Raw genomic sequence first — 15,434 nt, 5'->3', positions numbered from 1 at the left:
TTTAGTTAATATTGGAGTACAGTTGAATAACAACGTTGCATTTCTTTGGACATGAACCAGATTTATTCGGTTATCCATAGGGGTACATCTACTCTTTTTTAGATTCTTTTCCTAGATGGCATCTTCCAGGGTGTTCAGTGGAGTTCCCTGTGCTGAACAATTCCTCCTTGTACTATGCTTAGTTGCTCAGCCGTGTCCAACTCTTTGCAATCCCATGGACTGCAGCCCACCAGCATCCTCTGTTCATGGGATTCTCAAAGCAAGAATACTGGAGTAGATTGCCATGTCCTTCTCCAGGGGATCTTCCCAACCCAGGGATCAAACCCAGGTCCCCCACATTGCAGGTGGAATTTTCACCAGCTGAGCCACCAGGGAAGCCCTTCTTAATTATCTATTTTAGAGGTATCAGTGTTCATATGTTAATCCCAACGTGCTGATTTATCCTTCTTCCCCACTTTTCCTCTTTGGCAACCATAAGTTTCTTTTCTAAGACTCTCAGTATGTTTCTGTTTTGTAAAATCATGTGTTTCTATACATTTTTAGATTCCACCTCAAAGTGGTAGAATCATATATTATTTGTCTTTATCTGACGTCCTTCCAGCAGTATGATAATCTCTAGGTCCGCCAGTGTTGTTGCAAATGGGACTATGTTCTTTTTTATGGCTAAGCCACATTCCCTGTCAGAGAATGGCACCCCACTCCAGTACTCTTGCCTGGAAAATCCCATGGGCAGAGGAGCCTGGTAGGCTGCAGTCCATGGGGTCGCTAAGAGTAGGACATGACTGAGCGACTTCACTTTCACTTTTCACTTTCATGCATTGGAGGAGGAAATGGCAACCTACTCCAGTGTTCCTGCCTGGAGAATCCCAGGGACGGCGGGGCCTGGTGGGCTGCCGTCTATGGAGTCACACAGAGTTGGACACAACTGAAGTGACTTAGCAGCAGCAGCACATTCCCTGTATATAAGTGCCGCATCTTCTTTATGATTTCAACTGCTGATAGAAAGTTTGGTGGCCTCAGGTCTTGGTTAATGAAGGTAGTGTTGCAGTGACCTTGGGAGTCGTCTGTCTTCTGCCTTAGGGTTTTTCTTAGGTGTTTGCCCAGTGATGGGATTGAGGGTCCTGTGGTAGCTCTCGTCTCAGTTTTAAAGGAACCTCCACTCCATGGTGTCCTTCATAGAGGCTCTTACCAGGTTACGTTCCCAGCCACAGCACAGGAGAGTTCTTTCTCCACACCCTCCCCAACATTTACTGCTTGTAGACCTTTCTGTGATGACTGCTTGGACTGATGCAGGTTGGTACCTTATTGTAGTTCTCATTTACATGTCTCCATTCATGAGCGATGCTGAGCATCTTTCCATGTCCTTCACTTAGGGAAAAAAAAAAATTTTTTTTTTTTTTGAGGAAAATTGAAATGGCTTCTCTCTTGAAATGGGTTTCCTGAAAGTTGACTGTGTTTTGAATTTTCTTTCAATTACCTACCACAGCACATTTCTTGAGGTCAATTTTTATTAAGAACCAGCAGGCCTTGTGAATGCCATTCCCCTGCTGCTGCTACTGCTAAGTCACTTCAGTCGTGTCCGACTCTGTGTGACCTCATAGACGGCAGCCCACCAGGCTCCCTGTCCCTGGGATTCTCTAGGCAAGAACACTGGAGTGGGTTGCCATTGCCTTCTCCAATGCATGAAAGTGAAAAGTGAAAGGGAAGTCGCTGTCGTGTCCGACTCTTAGCGACCCCATGGACTGCAGCCTACCAGGCTCCTCCATCCATGGGATTTTCCAGGCAAGAGTACTGGAGTGGGGTGCCATCGCCTTCTCCAGCCATTCCCCTAAACACTGGTTTTAAAGTGGCAGTTATAGGAAATGGCCACCAGGTGGCAGAATTTCACTTTCCCCCCAACTGGTTACAGGGGCAAAGGGCAGATGAGGGAAAGGCCTGTTCCTAGGTTGTAAATGAGAGCCGAATGTGCCAGAAAACACACACCCATGACTTCTGTCTCACCACTTCCACCCTCTTACACTCTGCCCCCCCAAAAATATCCCAGTCCCTACAAAAACCCTGTGATGAGAATGCTACCAAAAAGGCTAGGGGTAGGAACCCTAGCACCAGGAGACATGGAGACCAGGTGACTCCTCAAAGTCTTAAAACCAGAGGGTCCATCATCCTTTGGGTGCGGTAGGCCTGGCTAAGTTGTCAGATAGCCCACCTGGATCTTCAGACTGTGGTCCCATGCAAAGGGACAAGACACCATGGGTCCAAGGGTGTTCCTTTGCTGGCACCTTGTGACTATTCCCTCAACTTTAAGACAGTCTGGTCTTAGAATGCTAACCAACTCAGGCTCCACAGAGGTCCCACTAGCCCAGATCACCCAGGCACGAGGGGAATATAGCAGGCATCCTTCCGGTTTATATTTTCCTTTCGTTTTTGTATTTACTGGAATACACCTGATTAACAATGTTGTGTTTGTTTTTGGTGCCAAGCAGCTCAATTCAGTTTTACAGATGGATGCATCTGCTCACTTCTGGCCTCTCTTCCCAGATAGTTTCTTCCAGAGTGTTGAATCGAGTTCCCTGTGCTGGACAGGAGGTCCTTGTTGATTATCTATTACAGTATCAGTGTTCATATATTTATCCCACTTGCTAATTTATCCCTCTCCAGCACCCTTCCCCTCCGGTCACCTTAAGTTTCTGAGTCTGAGTGTGTTTCTATTTTGTAAATTTGTGTATTTCTATACATCTGTGGATTCCACTCCAAAGTGGTATCATATGCTGTCTTTAACCTGCTTCCCATAGTATGCTCATCTCCAGATCCATGTATGTGTAGGAAGTGACATTACTTTATTCTTTTTCTTGTCTGAGCAATATCCCCCTGGATACATGTACTACATCATCTTCATCCATTCCTTTGGTGGACGGTGTGGTGGCTTTCAGGTCTTGACTATTGAAGGTAGTGTTGCGATGACATTGGAGTACATGTGTCTTTTGACTTAGGATTTTCCTCAGGTGTATCCCCAGGAGTAGAATTGTGGATCATGTGGTAGCTCTCATTTCGTTTTCTAAGCAACCTCCATAGTATTCTTCTTAGTGGCTATTACCAGGTTACATTCCCACCCAGAGCATACGAGAGTTCTTTTTCTCCACACCCTCCCCAGCATTTATTACTTGTAGACTTTTCTTGCATGGCCGCTTGGACTGGTGCAAGGTGGTTCCTCATAGTTTCGATTTATATTTCTCTGATAATAAGCAATGTTGAGCTTCTTTCCATGGCCTTTTTACATTAAAAAACAAAACAAAATATTTTTGAGAAAAATTGAAATGGCTTCTCTCTTGAAATGGGTTTCTTGAAAGTTGGCTGTGTTTTGAAATTTCTTCCCATTACCTACCTCAGCACATTTCTTGAGGAGAGTTTTCATTAGTAGCCTTGTGAATGCAATTCCCCTAAGCACTGATTTTACAGCTGTAGTTATGGGGAATGGCAACGAGGCAGCGGGATTTCTTCCTCCTCACCTCTGGTTGCTCTGGCAAGGGGGAGATGAGGGAAAGTCTTGGGTTATAGGTGAGAGCAATATGTGCCAACAGCCACACCCAGGGCTTCTGTCTCACCATTTCTACCCCCTTACCCTTCCTCCAGGGCAAATCCGAAGCCCTGCAAATGTGCCGTGGTGAGAGGGCTGTCATCTATAGGCAGGATAGCAGTAAGGAGCGAGGCTGCAGGTGGGAACCCCAGCCCCAGGAGATGTGGAGACCAGGTGACTCCTCAAAGGACCTGCAACCTAGAGGCTCCATCATCCTTTGGGTGCACTAGGCCTGGCTTTGATGTCAGATCACCTGCCTGGATATGGGGACTGTGGTCCCATGAGGAGGGACCAGGCACTATGAGTCTAAGGCAGTTCCTTTCCTGGCACCTCATGCCCTCTCCCTCAGCCTTAGGACAGTCCAGGCTTAAGACCCAACCCAGCTGAGCCAGAGGTAGGTACCCCGGCCACCCAGGCATGAGGGGAATGTCGTAGGTATCCTTCCTATTTATATTTTCAGTTCACTTTCTATTTCTGTTGGAACACAGTTGATAAACAGTGTTGTATTTGTTTTTGGTGTCAGGCAGCTCAATTCAGTTACACACAGGGCCACGTCTACTCATTCCCGCCTTCATTTCCCACACAGCACCTTGCAGAGTGCTGAGTGGAGTTCCCTGTGCGGACAGAAGGTGCTTGTTGATCATTTATTAAACGTATCCGTGTTCATATATTAATCCCATGTATTAATTTTTCCCTCTTTCCCACCTTTCCTCTTTGGTAAATATAGTTTTCTAAGTCTCTGAGGATGTGTCTGTTTTCAATTAGGGTGTATCTATCCATTTTTTGATTCCACCTGAACATGATGTATATACTATCTGTCTTTATCTAACCGACATCCCACAGTATGATCATCTCCAGGTCCACCTGAGTTGTTACAAGTGGCATTATTTTTTCTTTTTTATGGCTTAGTGATGTTCCCTTGTATAAATGCACCACATTGTCTTTATGCCTTCATCTGCTGATGGACAGTTTGTTGGCTTCTTGGCGACTGAAGGTATTACTGCAGTGACGTTTGGGTGGGTGCTTTGGGTTTTCTTCAAGTATATTCCCAAGAGTTGGACTGCTGATCCTGTGGGCACTGTAATTTCATTTTTAAGGAACCTCCACAATGTTCTCTGTAGTGACTCTTACCAGGTACCGTCCCCACCCACAGCTTAGGAGAATCCTTTTTTTTCTAGGTCCTCTGCAACACTTACTGCTTGTAGACATTTTGATGATGGCCCCTCAGACTAGTGCTAGGTTTTACCTTATTATAGTTTTGATTTACATTTTTATGATAAGTGATGTGAAGCATCTTTCTATGTCCTTTACAGGGGAAAATAAAAAGTAAAATGTTTTTGAGTCACAATTTGAGTAAAACTGAAATGGCCTCTCTCTTGAAATGGGCTTCTTAAATTAACGGCCTTATTTTGAATTTTCTTTTGAATACCTACCACAGCACGTTTCTTCAGGGCAGGCTATTATTCACCTGAGGGGCCTTGTGAACCGAAAGTTCACTGTTTTACATCTGGGTATTTGCTTTTTCAGTTCACTTTTCTATCCATTTTAGTTTCCACCGCAACCTGGTATCACATGCTGTCTGTCTTTCTTGATCGGACCTGCTTCCCATAGTATGATCATCTCCAAATCCACCAAGTGGATTGGAGGAGCCAAGTGTTCTTCCAAGTGACATAACTTTATTCCTTTTTTTATGGTAGGCAATATTCCTTTGTATACATGTACCACATCTTCATGCACTCATCTGCTAATGGACAGTTTGGTGGCTTCCATGTCTTGGCCATTCAAAGTAGTGTTGCAATGGCATTGAGGTTCATGTGTCTTTCACCTTAGAGAGTTCATCAGGTATATGCCCAGGAGTGGGATTACAGATCATGTGGTAGCTCTCATTTCATTTTTAAAGGAACCTCCATCGTGTCATTTGCAATGGCTCTTACCAGGTTACATTCCCACCCAGAGCATACTAGAGATCTTTTTCACCATGCCGTCCCCAAAATCAGTGCTAGTAGGCTTTTTTTTTTTTTTTTTCACACACACACACACACAAAACCACGACTAAGCACACTGGGCTTTTGCCTTTTCTCTTACTGACTTGTAGGAGTTCTTTATATATGCTGGACATTAATCCCTTTTAATTGTCCATTTTTTAATATAAATTTATTTATTTTAATTGGAGGTTAATGAATGATGGCTTCTGATAAATCCTTGTAGTTGTGATTTACACTTCTCTGATAATGAGTGATGTTGAACATCTTTCCTGTCCTTTTATAAAAACAAAAGCATTATTGAGTAACACTGAAATGGCTTCTCTTTGGAAATGGACTTCTTAAAGATGTATTTTTTGAATTTTCTTTCCATTTACCTACAAAGCACATATCTTGAGGGCTGTTTTCATTAATAACCACACAGTGGTTGTGAATGCGTGGCCGAAAGACTGGTTTTAAAGTTGTAGTTTAGGGAAACGACCACGTGGTGGCAGGATTTCTTTTCCCCACCTCTGGTTACTATTCTGGTAATGCAGAGAAGGCGATGGCACCCCACTCCAGTACTCTTGCCTGGAAAATCCCATGGAGGGAGGAGCCTGGTGGGCTGCAGTCCATGGGGTCTCGAAGAGTTGGACACGACTGAGCGACTTCCCTTTCACTTTTCACTTTCATGCATTGGAGAAAGCAATGGCAACCCACTCCAGTGTTCTTGCCTGGAGAATCCCAGGGACGGGGGAGCCTGGTGGGCTGCCGTCTATGGGGTCGCACAGAGTCGAACCCGACTGAAGCGACTTAGCAGCAGCAGCAAGGCAGAGATGAGGGAAAGTCCTGCTGTGGGTTCTAAATGAGAACAGAATGTGGCAGAACCCACGCCCAGGGCTTCTGCCTCACCACTTCCACCCCCTTACCCTTCACCCAGGAACAAACCCCAGCCTCTACAGAAGTGCTGTGATGAGGGTGCTGTGGTCTCTAGGTGGGGTCACTCTAAGGAAGGAGGCTGGAGGTGGAAACCCCAGCACTAGGAGACATGGAGACCTGGTGACTCCTCCAAGTCTCACAACTCACAGGGTCCATCATCCTTTGGGTGCACTAGGCTTGGCTGAGCTCTGTCCCATAGCCCATGTGGATCTGAGATGGTGGTCTCATAAGAGGGACCAGGCACTCCAGGTCAGAGTTCCTTTCCTGGCACATCCTTCCCAGCTCCTTCAGCCTTAAGACAGTCCAACCTAGAACCCTATCCGGCTCAGGCTCCAGGGACATCCCACCAGCCCTGAACACCCAGGCAAGAGGTGAATATAATAGGCATCATTGCTTTTAGCATTTTCATTTAATATTCAGTATCTATTTGAGTATGGTGATTTATAATGTGTTTGTTTTAGGTGTCACACAGCTTGACTTAGTTATACATAGGCATACATCTACTCATTTTCAGACCCTCCCAGACAGCTTCTTCCCGAGTGTTGAGTAGAGTCCCCTCTACTGGACAGTAGGACCTTGTTAAGTATCTATTACAGAAATCAGTGTTCATGTATTAATCCCACGTGCTAATTTTTTCTTCTCCTGCACCTTTCCCCTCTGGTAACCTTAAGTTTTTTCTGTCTCTGAGGGTTTCTCTGTTTTGTAAATTCATATATTTCTATCCAATTTGAGATTGCACCTCAACGTAATATCATAAGCTTTCTGTCTTTCTCTATCTAACCTGTGTCCCATAGTATGATCATCTCTGGGCCCACTTATGTTATAGGCGGTGACATCACTGCATTCCTTTTCTTGTCTGAACTGTATTCCCTTGTATTAATATATGTGTACCACATCGTCTGTATGCGTTCATTTGCTGATGGACAGTCTGGTGGCTTCCATGTCATGACTGTTTAAAGTAGTTTTGCAATTATGTTGGGGTACATGTGTCTTTAGCCTTAGGGTTTTTGTCATATATATGCCCTGGAGTGGAATTGTGGATTATGTGGTAGCTATCACTTTGTTTTTTAGGGAACATCCATGGTATCCTTCATAACAGCTCCTGCCACCCACAGCATACGAGTATTCCTTTTTAGCATGTGATCCTTAAAATTTACTGCTTGTAAGCTTTTCTACGATGGTCACTCAGACTGGTGCAAGGTGGTACCTCGTTTTACTTTTGATTTATATTTCTCTGATATTGAGCAGTGTTGAGCATCTTTCCGTGTCTTTTATGTTTTTTTTTTTTTTTTTAAGTATTTTTAAGGAAATTTGAAATAGCTTCTCTCTTGAAAAGAGCTTCTTGAAAGTGGCTGTGTTTTGAATCTTCTTTTGATTACTTACCACAGCACATTTCTTGAGGGAAGATTTCATAGCACTGATTTTATAGCTGTGGTAATCATAAATGGCCACGAGGCAGCAGGATTTCTTTTTCCCCAGCTCTGGTTACTCAGGCAAGGGGGAAATGAGGGAAAGTCTGCGGTTATAAAATGAGAGCTGAATGTGCCAGAACACATACCCAGGGCTTGTCTCCCCACTTGCATCCCCTTACCCTTCATGCAGGAATAAATCCCAACCTCTACAAAAGTGCGGTGCTGAGGGAGCTTTCATCTATATGTGGGGTGATTCTAAGGAAGGAGACTGGAGTGGGAACCGCAGCATCAGGAGACAGAGAGACCAGGTGACTCCTCAAAGTCTTGCAACCCACAGGGTCCATAATCCTTTGGGTGCACTAGACTTGACTTTGCTGTCGGATGCCCCACCTGGATCTGGGGGCTGTGGGCCCATGCAGACTGACTAGGCAGTGCAGGTCTAAGGGTTCCTGTCCTGCCTCATCCTTCTCAGCTTCCTCAGCCTTAGGACAGTCCAGCCTTAGGACCCTAGCTGCTCAGGCTCCAGGGATGTCCCACCAGTACCAAACACCCAAGCCTGAGGGGAATATAGTAGACATCATTCCTGTTTATAGTTTTGTATCATTTTTATTTCTATTGGAACAGAGATAATAAACAATGCTGCTTTGCTTTTCCCCATCAGGCACATGCATTGTTATACATAGGAATGCATCTACTGGTTTTTGCCCCCCTTCCCAGATAGCTTTCTCCAGTGTGCTGACTAGCATTCCCTGTACAGAACAACAGGTCTTTGTTGATTATCTCTACAGATGCCAGTTTTCATGTAATAATCGCACATGCTGATTCATCCCTGTCCAGTATTTTCCCTCTCCAGTAACCATAGGTTTCTTTTCTAAGCCTCTGAGTGTATTTCTGTTTGGTCAGTTCACGTATTTCTATCCATTTTTAGATTGCACCCCAGCGGGATATGTATGCTATCTTTTTCTCTGTGTAACCTGCTACCCATGATATGATCATCTCCGAGTCCATCTATGTTGCTGAAAGTAGCATTAATTTATTCTATCTTATGGCTGCCCAATATTCCCTTGTATACATGCACCACCTCTTCCTTATGCATTCGCTGCTGATGGACAGGTCGTGTCTGTTGAAAGTAGTGTTGAAATGACATTACGGTGCATGTTTCTTTTCCCTTAGGGTTTTGTCGGGTATGTGTCCAGAGGTGAGATTGCAGATCACGTGGTAGCCTTTACTTCATTTTTTAAGGAACCTCCATAGTGTCCTTCCTAGTGGCTCTTACCAGGTTACATTCCCACCCACAGTGCAGGAGAGTTCATTCCTCCACACCTTTCCCAGCATTTACTGCTGTAGACTTTGACGATGCCTGCTCTAATTGGTGCAAGGATGTACCTCATTTTAATTTTGATTTACATTTCTCTGATAATGAGGGATGTTGACCATCTTTCCAAGTTCAGATCAGATCAGTCACTCAGTCGTGTCTGACTCTTTGCGACCCCATAAATCGCAGCACGCCAGGCCTCCCTGTCCATCACCAACTCCCGGAGTTCACTCAAACTCACGTCATCGAGTCAGTGATGCCATCCAGCCATCTCATCCTCTGTCATCCCCTTCTCCTCCTGCCCCCAATCCCTCCCAGCATCAGAGTCTTTTCCAATGAGTCAACTCTTCATGTGAGGTGGCCAAAGTACTGGAGTTTCAGCTTTAGCATCATTCCTTCCTAAGAAATCCCAGGGCTGATCTCCTTCAGAATGGACTGGTTGGATCTCCTGGTAGTCCAAGGGACTCTAAAGATTCTTTTCCAACACCACAGTTCAAAAGCATCAATTCTTCGGCGCTCAGCTTTCTTCACAGTCTAACTTTCACATCCATACATGACCACAGGAAAAACCATAGCCTTGACTAGACGGACCTTTGTTGGCAAAGTAAGGTCTCTGCTTTTGAATATGCTATCTAGGTTGGTCATAACTTTCCTTCCAAGGAGTAAGCATCTTTCAATTTCATGGCTGCAATCACCATCTGCCGTGATTTTGGAGCCAAAAAAAAAAAAGGTCTGACACTCTTTCCCCTGTTTCCCCATCTATTTCTTATGAAGTGATGGAACCAGATGCCATGATCTTCATTTTATAAATGTTGAGCTTTAAGCCAACTTTTTCACTGTCCTCTTTCACTTTCATCAAGAGGCTTTTTAGTTCCTCTTCACTTGCTGCCATAAAGGTGGTGTCATCTGCATATCTGAGGTTATTGATATTTCTTCCGGCAATCTTGATTCCAGCTTGTACTTCTTCCAGCCCAGCATTTCTCATGATGTACTCTGCATATAAGTTAAATAAGCAGGGTGACAATATCCAGCCTTGACATACTTCTTTTCCTATTTGGAACCAGTCTGTTGTTCCATGTCCAGTTCTGTTGCTTCCTGACCTACATACAGGTTTCTCAAGAGGCAGATCAGGTGGTCTGGTATTCCCATCTCTTTCAGAATTTTCCACAGTTTATTGTCATCCACACAGTCAAAGGCTTTGGTATAGTCAATAAAGCAGAAATAGATGTTTTTCTGGAACTCTCTTGCTTTTTCGATGATCCAGCAGATGTTGGCAATTTGGTCTCTGGTTCCTCTGCCTTTTCTAAAACCAGCTTGAACACCTAGAAGTTCACGGTTCACATATTGCTGAAGCCTGGCTTGGAGAATTTTGAGCATTACTTTACTAGCGTGTGAGATGAGTGCAACTGTGTGGTAGTTTGAGCATTCTTTGGCATTGCCTTTCTTTGGGATTGGAATGAAAACTGACCTTTTCCCGTCCTGTGGCCACTGCTGAGTTTTCCACATTTGCTGGCATATTGAGTGCAGCACTTCCACAGCATCATCTTTCAGGATTTGAAATAGCTCAACTGGAATTCCATCGCCTCCACTAGCTTTGTTTGTAGTGATGCTTTCTAAGGCCCACTTGATTTCACATTCCAGGATGTCTGGCTCTAGGTGAGTGATCACACCATCGTGATTCTCTGGGTTGTGAAGATATTTATTGTACAGTTCTTCTGTGTATTCTTGCCACCTCTTCTTAATATCTTCTGCTTCTGTTAGGTGTTGACCATCTTTCCTAGTTTACATTAAAAAAAATGAGTAAATTTGAAATGACTTTTCTCCTGAAATGAGCGTATTGCAAGTTGGCCTTTTAAAAAAATATTTTTCAAGTATGACTTTACAGTTCTTGAGGTCCTTTTTTTTTTTTTTTTTTTAATGAACCTAATAACCTTAAGAGTGCGATTCCCCAAAGCACTGATTTTAAGTTGTAGTTTAGGAAACAGCCACAAGGTGGCAGGAGTCCATCTTCTCCACCTTTGGTAACCAGGGTGAGAGGATGATTAGGGGCAGTCCTGCTCTTAGGTTGTAAAGGAGGGCAGAATGTGCCAGAACACAGACCCAGGGCTGTGTCTCACCACTTCCATCCCCTTACCTTTCAATGTGGGAAAAATCCCAACCCCTGCAAAAGCGCTGTGTTGGGAGCTATTCTCTATACATGGAGTGTCTGTAAGGAAGGAGACTGGAGGTGGGAACCCCAGCACCAGGGGACATGGAGACCAGGTGACTCCTCAAAGTCCTGGCAACCTGAGGGTCCATCATCCTTTGAGTGCACTATGCTTGGCTTTGCTGTTAAAGGGCCCGATGTGATCTGGGGACTGTGGTCCCACATGGAGGGACCAGGCACCATGGGCCCAAGGGGCTTCCTTTCCTGGCAGATCCTTTCCATCCCCCTCAGTTGAGCTTTTCAACTCAATCTGGTTCAGGCTCTAGGGATGGTACCCCCAGCCCTGACCACACAGGCAAGAGGTGACTATAGTAGGCATTATTCCTTTTCATGATATCTTCATTTTAGTTTCTAATGCAGTACAGTTGATTTACAAAGTTGCATTTGTTTTGGCATCGATTCAGTTACAGATAGGAGTACATCTACTTGTTTTTGGACTCTAGTCCCAGATGGCTTCTTCCAGAGTGTTGAGTAGAGTTCCCTATGTTGGACAGTAGGGCCTTGTTGACTTAGAAATATCAGAAAAGAAAGGGAAGTTGCTCAGTCGTGTTCAATTCTTTGTGACCCCCATGGACTGTAGCCTGCCAGGCTTCCCTGTCCATGGGATTTTCCAGGCAAGAATACTGGAGTGGGTTGCTATTTCCTTCTCCAAGGGATCTTCCTGACCCAGGGATCGAACCCGGGTCTCTCGCACTGCAGGCAGACTCTTCACCATCTGAGCCACCAGGGAAGCCCAAAAAATACGTTACATGTTAATCCCAAAGTGCTAATTTACTTCTCTTCTGCACATTTCCTCTTGGTAACAATCAATTTCTTTTCTAAGCCTCTGAGCATGTTTCTCTGTTGTCAGTTTGTGTATTTCTATCCATGTTTAGATTACACTTCAAACTAATATCATGCAGTGTCTATTTTTGTCTATCTGACCTGGTTCCATAGTATGGGCATCTCCAGTGCCAACACTGGAGATATAGCTGTAGTTCTGGGAAATGACCACTGGGCAGCAGGATTTCTTCCTCCCCACCTCTGGTTACTCAGGCAGGGAAAGTCTGCAGTTGTAAGTGAGAGTTGAATGTGCCAGAACACACATCCAGGGCTTCTGTCTCACCATTTTCACCCCTATACCCTTCACCCAGGAGCAAACCCCAACACCTACAAAAGCACTGTGGTGAGGGAACTGTGTCTGTAGGCAGTGTGACTCTAAGGAAGGAGGCTGGAGGTGGGAACCCCAGCACCAGGAGATGTGGAGACCCAGTGACTCCTCAAAGTCTTGCAACCGACAGGGTCCATCACCTTTGGGTGCACTAGACCTGGCTTTGCTGTCAGATGCCCCGCCTGGGTCTGGGGCCTGTGAGCCTATGCAGAGGAACCAGGCAGTGCAGATCTAAGAGTTCCTTTCCTGCCCCATCCTGCTCACTCCCTCAGCCTTAGGACAGTCCAGCTTTAGGACCCTGGATGCTCAGGGTCCAGGGATGTCCCACCAGCTCTGTTCACCCAGGTGTGAGAATATACTAGGCATCATTCCTGTTTATATTTTTATTTCATTTTTATTTCTACTGAAATAGTTGATAAACTTGGGTTTGTTTTCCTTGTCAAGCAGCTTGACTCAATTATACATAGGGCTGTGTATACTCATTTTAGGCCACTTTTCCCAGATAGCTTATTCCAGATTGTTGAGTGAATACCCTGTGCTGGACAGTAGGTCCTTGCTCAGTACCTCTACAGGTATGCTAATCCCAAAGTGCTAATATATCCCTCTCTTGCACCTTTCTTTAGTAACCAAAAGTTTATGTCTGTGTATTTTTGTTAATTTGTGTATTCCTATCCATTTTGGTTCCACCTCAACCTGGTATCATATGCTGTCTTTCTCTGTGTGACCTGTTACCCACAGTACAATCATCTCCAAATCCAGCGGTGGGGTCCCAAGTGGCATTACCTTATGACTGAGCAATATTCCATTGTATACGTGTACCACATCCTTATTCACTCATCTGCTAATAGTTTGGTGGCTTCCAGGTCTTTGCTATTGAAAGTAGTGTTGCAATGACGTTGGGAGGCATGTACTTTTACCTTACTGTTTTCTTGAGTACATTCCCAGGTGTGGGATTGTGGATCATGTGATAGCTTTGCTTTTTAGGAATCTTAATGTGCTATGCTTAGTCATTCAGTCATGTCTGACTCTTTGAGACCCTGTGGACTGTAGCCCGCCGGGCTCCTCTGTCCATGGGTATTGTCCAGGCAAGAATACTGGAGTGGGTTGCCATGCCCTCCTCCAGGGGATCTCCAGGGATCTAACCGTGGTCTCTCACATTGCAGGCAGATTCTTTCCCATCTGAGCCACCACAGTGGCCCTCATAATGGCTCTTACCAGATTACATACATTCTCACCCACAGTGTAGGAGAGTTCTTTTTCCATGCCCTCCTCCACATTTATTGCATACAGACATTTTAGTGAAGGCCATTCTGCTTATGGGAAGTGGTACCTTGTAGTTTTGTTTTGCATTTCTGTGATAGTAAGTGGTATTAAACATACTTTCATGTCCTTTTTGGCCATCTGTATATCTTCTTTGGAGAATGTCTATTTAGATATCTACACATTTCAATTTTTCTTCATATTGAGCTGCATGATCTGTTTATTTGGGTTCAAACTATGAATGTTATGGCTGACACATATATAAACGTTCACATATATATTCTTCTATGTGATCATCCATACTTCTGTGATGGAAGCAGAGCAAACACTCCCTAATTCTCAATTGTCATTTTCTGTTGAGAAACTGAAGCTGGAAAGGGTTACGTAACCTGCCCGAGTTCACTGCCCCCCACAAGTGTTTGCTTAAAGTGAAATGAAAGTGAAAGTCGCTCAGTCGTGTCCGACTCTATGCAACCCCATGGACTATACAGTCCATGGAATTCTTCAGGCCAGAATACTGGAGTGGGTAGCATTTCCCTTCTCCAGGGCATCTTTCCAACCCAGGGATCGAACCCAGGTCTCCCGCATTGCAGGTCTTTACCAGCTGAGCCACAAGTGTTTGGGCTAGGAGGGCTCAAAGCCTGGCTGCTCTGGATACTCTTCTCTCCACAAGATGCTGACTGACTGACTTTAAGACAAATGGGGTCACTTCCTACTTAGCAGAGCACTGAGGCTCTAGGTCAGCAGCCATCCCAGGCAGAATTCTGGAAGGTGAAGTCTGTCCTTCCCACGTGTGCTAGACATCGCCACCTGTTTCTCTTCTGTCCGTTATCTCCTGTCTCTGAAGCCTAACTCCTGGCTACTACCACTCAGAAAAAAGCCTATTGCACAAATCTTCCTTGACTGTTTGCTCTTCCCATCCCTAATGTGCAGTGGTTTTCAGATTCCGTTAGAGCTTCCATGTTCCTGAGAAGTGGCCAGAGGAGCCATTGCAGGTGGGCTTGGGGTTGAATGGGAGAGACTGTGGCTCCACTCAGCCAACCAAGGATGTCCGGCTTTTATCTCTTTTACATATTGCACTTTTAAGACTTTAATTTAGAAGAATACATTGCTTTCTAAAACATGTGTGGAATAAATACACCGACATGTTTCTCTTCTATCTTGTAATGTTGATAATTTACTAATTAAGACTGGTCTGTGGGCATCCCCACACCCCTAGTTTAATCTGGATTATCACGATGTACCTTGCTTAAAAAAAAAAAAACCTGAATTTCAAAATCTGTTCTCCATGATACCCCTCTGATGGGTTATACCGGGACGGGGACTCTCTTTAGCGCTCGGGACACACTTGGCTGTCATCTGCAGACCTTGACTGTCTTCTTCAGCTTACTCCAGTGCAACGGGACACACTTGGCTGTCATCTGCAGACCTTGACTGTCTTCTTCAGCTTACTCCAGTGCAACGTCTAAATAAGCTCTTCTTCCATGTGTTTCCTGATGTGGAAAAAGTTGTTAGGAAGCACAAAAGTACCGGAAGCACTAAAATCTAGTAACACTTGGGGCTTGGGCTCTGGAATTTTATGTAGTCAGTCATCTTGATTCTTACTAGCTGAGCGGT

General features: G+C 44.7%; 1 protein-coding gene across 7 annotated transcripts in view; it reads left to right on the top strand.

The window, feature by feature from the left end:
- MAGI2 (membrane associated guanylate kinase, WW and PDZ domain containing 2) overlaps nt 1–15,434 on the top strand; it is a 1,472,905-nt gene that overhangs the window by 1,449,870 nt on the left and 7,601 nt on the right. The gene's annotated exons all lie outside the window — the stretch shown is intronic.

This window comes from Bos mutus, chromosome 4 (assembly GCF_027580195.1).
Source record: "Bos mutus isolate GX-2022 chromosome 4, NWIPB_WYAK_1.1, whole genome shotgun sequence".
Lineage (NCBI taxonomy): Eukaryota > Metazoa > Chordata > Mammalia > Artiodactyla > Bovidae > Bos > Bos mutus.
This window is presented reverse-complemented; position numbering and strand designations above follow the sequence as displayed.